The sequence below is a fragment of the Acomys russatus genome, chromosome 22 (assembly GCF_903995435.1).
Source record: "Acomys russatus chromosome 22, mAcoRus1.1, whole genome shotgun sequence".
Lineage (NCBI taxonomy): Eukaryota > Metazoa > Chordata > Mammalia > Rodentia > Muridae > Acomys > Acomys russatus.
In genome coordinates, this window is record NC_067158.1 from 4,289,439 (window position 1) to 4,300,940 (window position 11,502).

The following is an 11,502-nucleotide window of genomic DNA, read 5'->3' on the forward strand; positions in this document are numbered from 1 at the left end:
GCTGTGGTTAATTAATCACGGGGTCCCCAGGAATGAGATAGACAGACAGCCAATTAAGGTGTGTCTTGATTTATTTAACCAAAGCCAGTCTAGGTCTGGTGAACAGAGACCTCGCTGGAGCCAGTGTGCTGGAGAATTTGAAATTCGTAGACTCAGCATTGCCCAGTGAAGGGGAGGCCAGTGCCTCTGAGGAAACACCCTGCTCACCACCACAGAGGCATACTATGAACCTCTGTCTTGCCCTTTCCACAGCGCCTGGCAGTTGTTAACAAAATACCCAAGTGCTGAGGAAATAGAGACAAAGCTGGCAATCAGCTGACACGGGCTCAGGGCTATCACCGATTCTTAAGAATCTGCAGTTTTGCTACAATCAATATGTTGGGGGGCAGGCGGGCAGGATAACTATGAAACACAGAGAGAAATGCCCACAGTTTAGTGCACAGTAGACTCAGGACTTCATCCTCAACCCTGTCAGAAGTGGGAGTGACGTGAGGTAGGCAGGCAGGGTCCTATTCTCAGATCTAACATTACTTGTTGAAGTGAATGTTTGGGGAGCAAGCACACCTCCCACCATTTCTCTAATTATAAAGTAAGGGCAAGTATTTTGGAAGGCCAAGTAGAACTCGCTTGACACTTTACTTCTGTGTCAAAATAGAGAACACACTCTGCAAGTTGCTTCTTAAGAGGTAATTACTAAATATTAAATTAGTAGGCTAGCTATGACTTTATCATCTGATTCTTTTTGTTGTTATTTTGTTTTGCTTTGCTTTTGGTTTTTCAAGACAGGGTCTCTCTGTGTAGCCTTGGCTGTCTTGGACTTCCTTTGGAGACCAGACTGGTCTCGAACTCACAAAAAGCCACCTGCCTCTGCTTCCCAAGTGCTGGGATCACAGGCATGCACCACCATACATAGCTGTCATCTGATTCTTAAATAATTAGGTTACTAAAAACAAAACCAGGCAGTGGGCGCAGGTCCAAGTGGCAGGCGCAGGTTGTGGTGTTTGAAAGATGAGGACCTCAATGCATTCTGAGGAGGAGGATTGTGTTCCAGAGCTACACAGAAATGTTCACCCCCTAGAGCGCCCTGATTGGGAGGAAACGCTTAGTGCAATGTATTAGAAATACCCAATCCGAGATCATCCAAGATGGCGTCAATCACACTCTGTGTCTGATCTGCGGAACAGCAGAGACTGCACAGCCACCAAAGGACCATACTGAGAGCTCCAAAACACAGTGTTTGTGTTTCCCAGAAAGAAGGAAATCCTGTCATGTAGATCGTTCATGCCATCTGCAGCAGGACCATAAGACCACATTCAGGCCGCCTTTCAGATTTTGGCCCAGTGCAGTGCACGCCAAGGAGATGGCTTTTGAGGAGGGAGTGCTGTTCGAGTTGAGGACTGCACCACACACACCACAGGCTTCACAGACCTCCTGTCATGGGCTGGGACCATGCTCAGTGCCGTGATCTGGATCTTGTAGAGGTGGATACTAGGGGCAGCACTGAGGCGGGGACCCATGGCGGATGGAGCACGTGATGGAACCAGAGACTTAGGAGGCAGAATCAACAGAGCCACACGTTTCCTTGGACAAGAAGCTGAGCTGGGCCAACATCAATGGTTTCTGTGAGGTACTCAACGAAGACTTTGAGGGACCGCTACTTGCCACCTGCTAGATATCCCACTAGATCCCATAGGAGTAGGAAGCCATCCAGGCCTTGACATCCAGCAACAATCTGGCGAATTGAATCGGAGCAGGAGAGCTGCCCCTGAGGACATGGAAGTAGGAGACCTGACCCTGGGGACACAAGAACAGGAGATCTGGCCCTGAGGACGCGGGAGCAGGTGAGCCATCTCTGGGGACATTGGAGCCTGAGAGCTGGCCCTTCCTTGAGGACACAGGAGATGGAGAGCTGACCTTGACCTGAGGACATGGGAGGGGGAGAGCGGGCCCCACGCTGAGGACATGGGAGCAGGTGAGCTGGCTCAGCCCTGATGACATTTGAGCGGGAAAGCATGCCATGCCCTGAGGAAATGATAGCAGGAGAGCCGGCCCTGCCATGATAACAGCTGACCCTGCCACAATGACACAGGAGTCAGAGAGCAGGCCCTGGCCTGAGGTCACTGGAGCAGGTGAGCTGGCCCTGCCCTTATGACATGGGAGCAGGTGAGCTGGCCCTGCCCTGAAGACATGGGAGTTAGTGAGCTTGCCCTGCCATGATGACATGGGAGCAGGAGATTGGGCCCTGCCCTGAGGACAAGGGAGTGGCTCTGATCCAGGGCTCTGAGTGAACCTGACCCCAACATCTGCCCTGTGTATGACCTGCTAGAATACATGATGGGGCCAGATCTGAAGATTCAAAGATTAAGAATCTCCTTGACACACAGCAACAATGGGATATCCGACAGCAGTCCCAGTGAGAATCTGGTAATGATAGTGTAGGCCTCCAACCAGACCCATGACTCTTAGCAATGAATATTTGAAAGTAAACATAGGTGGACAAAAGGCTATACTGTGTAATACACTACAACTTCTGTGACAAGATTTTTTGTTTGTCTGTTTGTTTTATTTTACTAGGAGAAGGAAAAGGATTTTGGTACATGACGTGTAAATCATAGACATTCAATAAAAGTTAAAAAACAAGAAAACAAAAAACAAAACCAGCAGAGACTCCAGTTGATTCTGCTAGTACATGTTTTTCATATGACTATATTTATTTATTTATTTGGTTATTTATTTATTTTGCACTTAAGATACAGCTCTTGATCTTGCCCAAAAATCTTTTTTCGGTTTATAGCGATTGCCAGAAGTTTGCTTTGATAGAAGAACCCATCCATTTTTTGTTTGCTAAGATGTATTTGCTTTGTTTTATGTATTGAATGGTTTGCATAAATGTATGCCTGTGTAGCATTTGTGTGCAGTACCCCTGGAGACCAGAAGAGGGCATCAGATCCCCTGAGCCTGGAGTTACAGATAATAGTGAAAGAGGCAATGCCAATGCTGGGAGTCATACCCTGGGTCCTCCAGAAGAGCAGTCAGTGCTCTTAATGTCTGAGCCATCTCTCCAGCTCATGATCTCATACGTCTTTATGATCTACCTCAGGGACAGGTTAGTTCCCTGACTCCAGTGTGCAGTCTGGTTTGCTGGGAACTTGAACATGCTGTGACTATGTTTTGACCCAGTTCTTTCAAGCCATCATGCTCATAGGGCAAGAAGAAGGTAGAAACAATTCTGCATGCTTTCATAAGCTGTGAAATTGTGTAAATAGAAAATGACTTCATGTAGCAGGCAAAGGCCTGTGTTTGAGGAGCTAAGGCACTTACTGTAGATATTTAAACGTAAGGAGTGAAATATCTGTAGGTCTTATCCGTATCATTTACAAAATAAGCAAGTCTTGTCTATCCGTGTTCGGAGACATAAAAAACAAAATGGGAGCTTAGTGTTCCATCCAAAGGTTCAGTCAAAGGAGTCCTGGCTACTGATCTTTATAACTTAAGAGTTCTGATGTTTGAACTTTCTTCAGCAAATTCAGATACCAAGTAAAGGCTTGTTAGCTGAGGGAGGAGCTAAACAGAGAGGGGCCGTTCAGTAGTTAATGTGTTATGGGGGACTTATGACCTGAAACTAGCTCTGGAGGTCCTTGTTTATCATGGGGTTCCACCGGGCTTTGCTCAGATAATGAACTGAGCATGCTGATGTCGGAGCAGCTGTGAGTCCATGGTACCCTGTAGTACCAAGCTGCCTGCAGCCTGTGTTCTAAGTCTTACCCAGACTTCTCCACTTCCTTTGTTTCACAACTGCAGCCTGAGAGATCTCCTTTTAAACAAATGATTGAAGAGGTAAAACCTTAGGGCTAATATTTAAATTATTTCAATTTTTATTGACGTATTTGGTGTATGTGTGCTCATATGCGCTAGTTTGTGTATCTGTGTTTATGTGCGTCATGTATGTGTAGATGCCTGAAGAGGCCAAAAGATGGTGTTGGGTGTTAGCAGGACCTTGTGAACCTCCTGATATAGGTGCTTGGAACCAAACTCGGACTTTCTGGAAATGTAGCAAGCCCCCTTGACCATTGAGCTATTATCTCGACTCTTGAGTCTAATTTTAATATGGCTGCACACTGTTCCTGATGAAAGAAGACTGCTGCCTGGCTCCTAGAGAACCAGAAAATAGAAATCTCTTAGCAGGCAAAGCATGGGACTTAAAAAGTAAATGCTTCTTTAAAAAAAAAAAAATATGGCTACAGAGGCAGGCAGAGCTCTGTGAATTTGAGCCCAGCCCTGTCTATATCGTGACCTGGCCAGTCAGAGTTACATGGTGAAACACCGTCTTAAAGATAAAAATATTAGCTGCACAGATTCCTGGGCAGGTGGTACGTGTGTGGATTTTCTAGAAGAATGAGAGAGAAGGATCAATGAAGGAAAACATAGGGAACAAAGATGTTTATGAAGTGGATCTCTTAAATAGTCCCAGGGCCTGAAACTGCTTGTGCATCAAGTGAACATTCTGCAAGTGTCCCATGAAGACTAGGCTCCCAAGTCATCAAGTGGACAGGTGAGTGTTGACCAACCATCTAGAGGCCCAATGACTCCGGCTAAGAGATCAGCAATGCAGGAGGGGAAAGTGGAAGACGGAGAAGGATGTCTCAATTGACATGGGAACAGATGGAAATTCTTCAACGTCCTTGACATTAGAAGAGTAGATCAGAGGCCGAGGCCTTCAGTCAGTGGTAGAGTGCTTGCAAGGAAGCTGGAGGCCCTGTGCTTGGCATGCAGCTCTGTGCTGAGGGGAAGGGCAGGCCCCAAGAGGCAGGGAGGGGGAAGGTAAAAGTCACAAAAAAGAGGAAAAACAAAACAAGAACTGACCGAACAAAACCCCCACGAAAACTCAGAGAGAAAAAGCAAACCCCATCCAAATGTTTGAGTTCACAGATAACCAAAATTGGAAGCACAGGTTGAGGGGCTCGTTCAGAGAAAAGCTTAGAGTTAGTTATTGGTAGCTTAAAGAAATGGCAGAGACCATAGTTTGACACAAATAGTTAAGAGTCTGATTAACAGGCAGAATATGGCCCAAGAGTAGGACTATGACTTTCATTAGAAAGGTAATCTGACCTTGTTCACTTCATTCAGTTCGTTAGTAATCATTGCATAGGTTACAACACTGGCTGGTCGTGTTTACAACTGGCCATGCCTGGGATAGCAAGAGAGGACAAAACGTATTGAGTGTCTACCTTAGAGTGTTTGCAATTATTTGTCACAAGTTCTATTATAAACAGAGAAATTATAGTGAATAGATTAAACAAAGGGGAGCTGGGCACCGGGGTGCATATGTTAAAGTGGTAGGCTCTTGAAGTACACCCCTACAATGGTGGTTGGTGTTTCCTCCTCTGTCTTACAGTTCCTGCTCTCCAAGTCGCTGCTCTGCTCTTCCTGCTGTGAATTCTTACCCCTGCTGCCAATTCACGCACACAAGCTCTGTACAAACCTTGTTCAAAACCCATCTCAAAAAGGGCTGTTTAAATTATCCAAATTATAACCTTAATTTACATTTGCTGCAATCTATAGTTTAATCTTGTACTATGTGAAGACTCAGCAGTGTAGCCGTTTGCACTTGCTTGATGAGTCTCCGAAACTGTGTTTTCACTTCGTGTGCTTTTGTTCTGTTTTCTTACTCGAAATGAAAAATTGCCATCAAGTGCCCTGGTGTGTGCATGCATCAGTATGCTTCTGGTTACAAATGAGACCTTCTTGAATCATATGGATAGATCTGATTGATTGATCTAAGAATTCACTGATCAATTAGAAATTTTGTGTTTCTATTGAAGATGAAAAGCAAGTTTCAATTTAATTTGATATTTTCCAATTTTTGAAAACACACATTGAATAATGCTGAAAAACAACTTTGGCAAGAAGGTTAAAATTGTCAACTTCAAAGCCCAGAACTATTGGAACCAATAGATTGAATCTTTAGGAGCGTTTCAGTTTAGTTTGAGATCCAGCAGGGTTGCATAAAGATTATACAATTAAGACTATATAGTCAGGTGAGTGGTACTCAGCTGTAATCCCAGAACTCAACCAGCTAACAGGAACATCATACAATCCAGACAACCTGAACTAAATAGCAAGGACCTATCTTTAAAATAAAATTATGCCAGAAAAAAACTATATATGAAAGTCATATAGAAGATTGCTGAAATTGTGATAAACAAGGGAATGCAAATGAATCTTTCATGCTACTGACGGACTTTCTAGTCCACAAGTTGTTTCATTCTGTTAGCACTGACGTTATTCGTTGCTTTTTTGCCGACATTTTCATGGAACCTTCTTGTGAACTGACCCCTTGGGTTCCAATAGATTTTGTTTTGACAAATGCTGCTTTGTAATGTCACAGAAAATATTTCCCCTGGAAAAAAAAATCACTTTGTTTACTCCATTCATAAAAGACTTTGGCAGGGCTTGGTAAACTCTATTTTTTAAACAACTCAAAATAACACATTCTTTGCTGTAGGCTTATACATTTTATGAGGTGTGTCAAAGATTCTGGGCATTGTATTTTAAAAGACTTGTTCAATGGCAACTCTAGAAATTGAATTATTTTAGGCATCTCTAAATAAAGAAAGTTAAGTCTCATTTAAGATAATATTTTTTAATTTTATAAACTCTATTGTAAAAAAAAAACTTGCAAATAAAATAAACAGCACACATAAAACTATCAGTCCCATATTCTAAACATTTTAGTGAACTTATATATAATTAAAACAGCCATTCCAAAGATATGGAGGCTAACACTGAATTGTACAATTTCACTGTCAAGTATGCTTTTATGTATGTAACCCAAACGAAAACTTCATAGCAGAGTTAGAACTAGAACAATTAGCTTTATATCCTGTCTTATAACTTGCATCCATGTCTGCATTCAGTCCCTCCTTTAGAAAAACAATTTTAAACAATTATTAAGAATAATAATAGAATAGAAATCTATAATGAATTATAGATTTCGAATGGACTCCTTGTTAGCAAAACATTATACAGATAAATTTGCATTGCTAGGAAGGCGAGACAATCTTAGACAATTAAGACGTGCATTAGTCAGAGTTCTTTAGAGAAACAAAAGTTATAGAATGAGTGTGTGTGCACATGTGAATGCGTGTGTCAATGGGTGGGAGAGAGAGAGAGAGAGAGAGAGAGAGAGAGAGAGAGAGACAGAGACAGAGACAGAGACAGAGACAGAGACAGAGAGACAGAGAGAGAGCGAGCACCTAAAGTTTATAAACTATTTTCTTATTTTGTTGCTGAGTGGATTTTTTAAAGTCATTTTGGCTTTCTTAAACTACTTTAAAACTTAACTTTTAAAAATCTAGAAATTCTGGGAATACTGCTTCCTGTTTTTACTTTATTAGTATATGACTCTGTTTTGTTTTTAATGTATCATTTATGAAACATATTTTTATTACATTTATTTGTGGAGCAAACATGTGTGTCTCAGCATGCATATAGAGGTCACAGCAGCATGACTTACATGGATTGGTTCTCTCCTTTTACTGTATGGGTCCTGAGAATCAAAGGCAGGTAGACAGGCCTGTTGGCAAGTGCCTTTACCCTCTGAGCCACCTCTGTGATCCATACAAAGGACATTTTTAATGCCACCTACTAGCAGTAGATACTCTCTAACCACTCTTTTATTTTTACAAGAATATTATCTATCTCTGCAGAAGAATAGATGATCTGTTCAGGTACAGAGACAGATACATTTTAGTTGCTCTATATAATAGTTAAACATGAATTCTGGGGAGATGGTCTGATAAAAATAATAATCTGATTATATTGACTCTAAATGCAAAGCTTTGGGAATTAAACTATATCCGATTACATTGGATCACAAATGTGTAGAAGAGTTATAATAAGGTAATAACTTATTCCTATAAAAGTATTCTTATTATATTGAACATGTCCTTTGTGATTAACTAAGCTGCTGTTTCTATTACCTAAAAAAAAAAAAAAAAAAAAAAAAAAAATCAAAAAATGTACCAGTATAGAAATGACAGCAAAAACTGCCATTAATACATGGCTACGATAGGCTTCTGTATTAGTTACTCTTTGTTGCTGTGATTTAAAAAAATTGACAAGAATCACTATTGAGGGAAGAGTTAATTTTGGTTTATGGCTCCAGAGCTAGAATCCGTAGTTGTGGGAAAGCATGACCAAGCAGCAGGAATAGGAGTCTGGCTGGTCACAGGCAAGAAAAAGAGAAGACGAGCGGGAAGTGGGGCAAGGCTATGAACTCTCAAAGACAACAAGACTCCACCACAGCATCCCCAAACAGCACAACCAACTGGGGACCAAGTATTCAAATACCCAAGCCTATGGGAGACAGTTCTCCGTAAGCTTTGAACTTTTACAGACCTGCTTTGTTTGGGGTTCTTTAATGCCTAGACCTCCCTTCCAACCCACCTGCTCTAGATAGGAGAGAAGAGGGGTTAATGGAAACAGGAGAAGTAGACCTTTTTAGGCTTAGTTCCTGGGAGTGATTCCACTTTCCCTCATCAGGATTCCAGGAGACCTGTTAAACAGCAAACCAGCAATTCAGCAAAGGTGACTGCAACTGCAGCAGGCAGAATCCAGGGCAGCATCCACCACCGCTCCAGAGAACGCTTCTCTCTAGGAATTTCTCAAAGCAGAATGGTGAACAGACAAATGATGGGGAGCAATACTAAAAAGTAATATATGAATAAATAATAAATTAATAAAGCCCAGCCTCTTGTTGCTCTCAGGGTCCATACTAGGATGTTTATCAGCTGGCAAAGACCGTGCCCCCACAGAGGCGGTTCCTCTTCCAGTGGACAAACACCACATGGTCTCTCAAAAGTCTGTGTCCAGAGGACAAACACCACACACCCTCACACGAGTCTGTTTCACATCCCACACTTGGGATTAAAAACAAAGACATGTTTACATCCACCACAGTTTTCATTTAGACTACCACGGTTTCTAAACATCTGAATGCAATGACAAGAAAATATAGAGCCTTTCTGCATTGTATACTTTCCACATGGCTACTTTTACCAAACAGTGCTTTGGCTCTGCAAGCCAAGGACTGTCCCTCTTCCAGAAAGGAAAGAACGGTTATGCTGGAACTACTGCATTTATATTTAATCCAATTTAACCATGCCTACCAGAGTGTCAAAAATAAGACTTAAGACGTATAACCCATTTGGGATTATCTACAGATACTATGCCACAGGAAGTTCGAAGAAGGAAAAGAAACCATTTCTCTAAGCAGTGTCCTAATTGATTTCCACGTGTATCTTTGTCCTCTATGACCCACCCAGGCCCTTTGAAAATAGGAAGCATATTGTGTCACTATCCTGATCATTTCTCTCCTATAGTTACCTGTTCCAATCCTGTAAAAACTCGGTTCTCCCAAGGCTGTTAGTACAGCCCTACAGGGCTTCTCTTGCCCTCCTTCCCACTCTCTGGTTCCACCGAGTCTACCGAGACTTACTCATGTTTCTGGCCAGTGACTTCCTTGCTGGCCCTTGAGCAAGCTGGTCTTGCTTTTGTCTCAGAACAGTGCTGACAGTTGTGCCTGACATGACTATTTCTTCAAGCCACTGCTCAAATGGCATCTTTTCAAAAGGTCTCTCAGTCAACTAGTTAAAGTAATAGCACATTACTACATTCCGTTCCTTAGCCTCCTGTTTCTGTAGACTTTTTATCTTTTAGCAAATAGATATTTACCTTATTGGGTTGTTACGAAGTCATTTCAAATTTGGCTTTGTTCAAATTTCCTGTTTGATATTGGAATACATCCTTAGTAAATGTGGTTATGTTATATATCATTTTAATGAAATTTCGTACTTCATTTTTTTTTTCACTAATGACTTACTACCTTGTTTGTTTTATATTTGTTATGTTTGATCAATTTTCTTATTTGAGGTCAAAATGGTTCATAAAGCAGCGGAGATGATTTGAAACACCAAGGATATATTTTGGCCCAGGAACTGCTAACAAGCACAGAGCACAGTGGTGGGTTCAAGAGGTATGGACACTGGCCACTGGAAGCTGAAAATGATCATTTAAACACAACCAGCCAAGCATGACAACTCAACTACATGAGAACTTACCAAAGAACTAACATGTAGTATCTCATTTAAAGTTATCATTTAAAATAGTTATCATTTAAAGCGAAATAAGAATAGTAAAAATGCTCAATAAGTGGGTCAGCCTCATGAGCTGACCAGAAGTCAAATGATATTCATTGATTTGAACTATCCTTGTCTCTTACTTGAAGCCACTGTGAGACACTTTTCTCCTGGATTATTACATGTCATGACTCTGTGATGACTACATGTGATGGCATCTGATAGTGACTAGCTTAGTGGCTGGACCAAGAAGAAGCTTCTAAGTACTTCCCAAAACAAGACTGGTCCCAACAGTGGTCACTGTCACTGTGTTCTGACGCATTACCAGCTTTCTGAACCTGGTGTTGTAACTGCATTTTTTACTACTTTCTGGATTCCTTACTTTCTTCTGCCCTTATTCCATCTTTTTCTAATCCCCCAACACTACATAAGAAGAAAGAAGGATGGATGGGGAAGAAGACATCATTATCACTACATCACTTCCCACTGATTAGGGGTGTTGAGTTTCTTGGGGCAAGCTTGATCTTCATGGTCAGAATATTCAAGTTTTCTTGTCTTGACAAATCACAACAAACAATGACCAGCAACCAGCTGCAGCAGAAACAGCAGCAGGAGGAGGAGGAGAAAGAAGAGGAGGAACAGCAGCAGCCACTCTTAGGGCTCTCACACTTATATATCCTCTCAAGAGTCCCCAGAACCCCAAACGTTATACACTTGCAGAAACTGTCTTCAGCTGACAAAATCACACCCCTACTAGCACACAAGGCAAATCATGGACAGCTGCTACAGATAAACTGAGGCAGTCCCATATCGTACAGCTGGGATTAAAACAAAAACATATTCCCATAACATTTCTGTGTTTTTAAAGAAGCAAAAAAATTCTTTCTACACAGAGCAGTTATGATCTCTGAGAAAGTTTAATTAATACAATTGATAACATGCCCTGGAAATTGCAATGCCTTCAGTCAACACTAGTAAACAAAAGAACCCATTTCTCCATGACACTGTTCAACCACGTGCCACCCAAACAATGCTTCGAAAGTCAAACACATTAGGTACCAGCTTTGTGTCGCCCCTTGTGCTCATCTGGCCCATTTCTATCCCATTGCTATTGAAACGCTCCCCCAACCAGCAAGACGAAGAAAATGCTTTCCAAGAGTTCACTGAAACCTGAAGTGTGGATTTTTATGTTAGTGGAATAAACATCTTACGGGTAAAAATACATTTATTGTAATAACTTTTATTTTATTAGTATGGTGTGTCTGAGCCTAGTTATAATGACTAAAATTCACAACCCCAAAACACAGTTTCTTCTCCACCAACCTAGTGCTTTTTTGCTCATTGTCTGTATCTCTCCAATAGT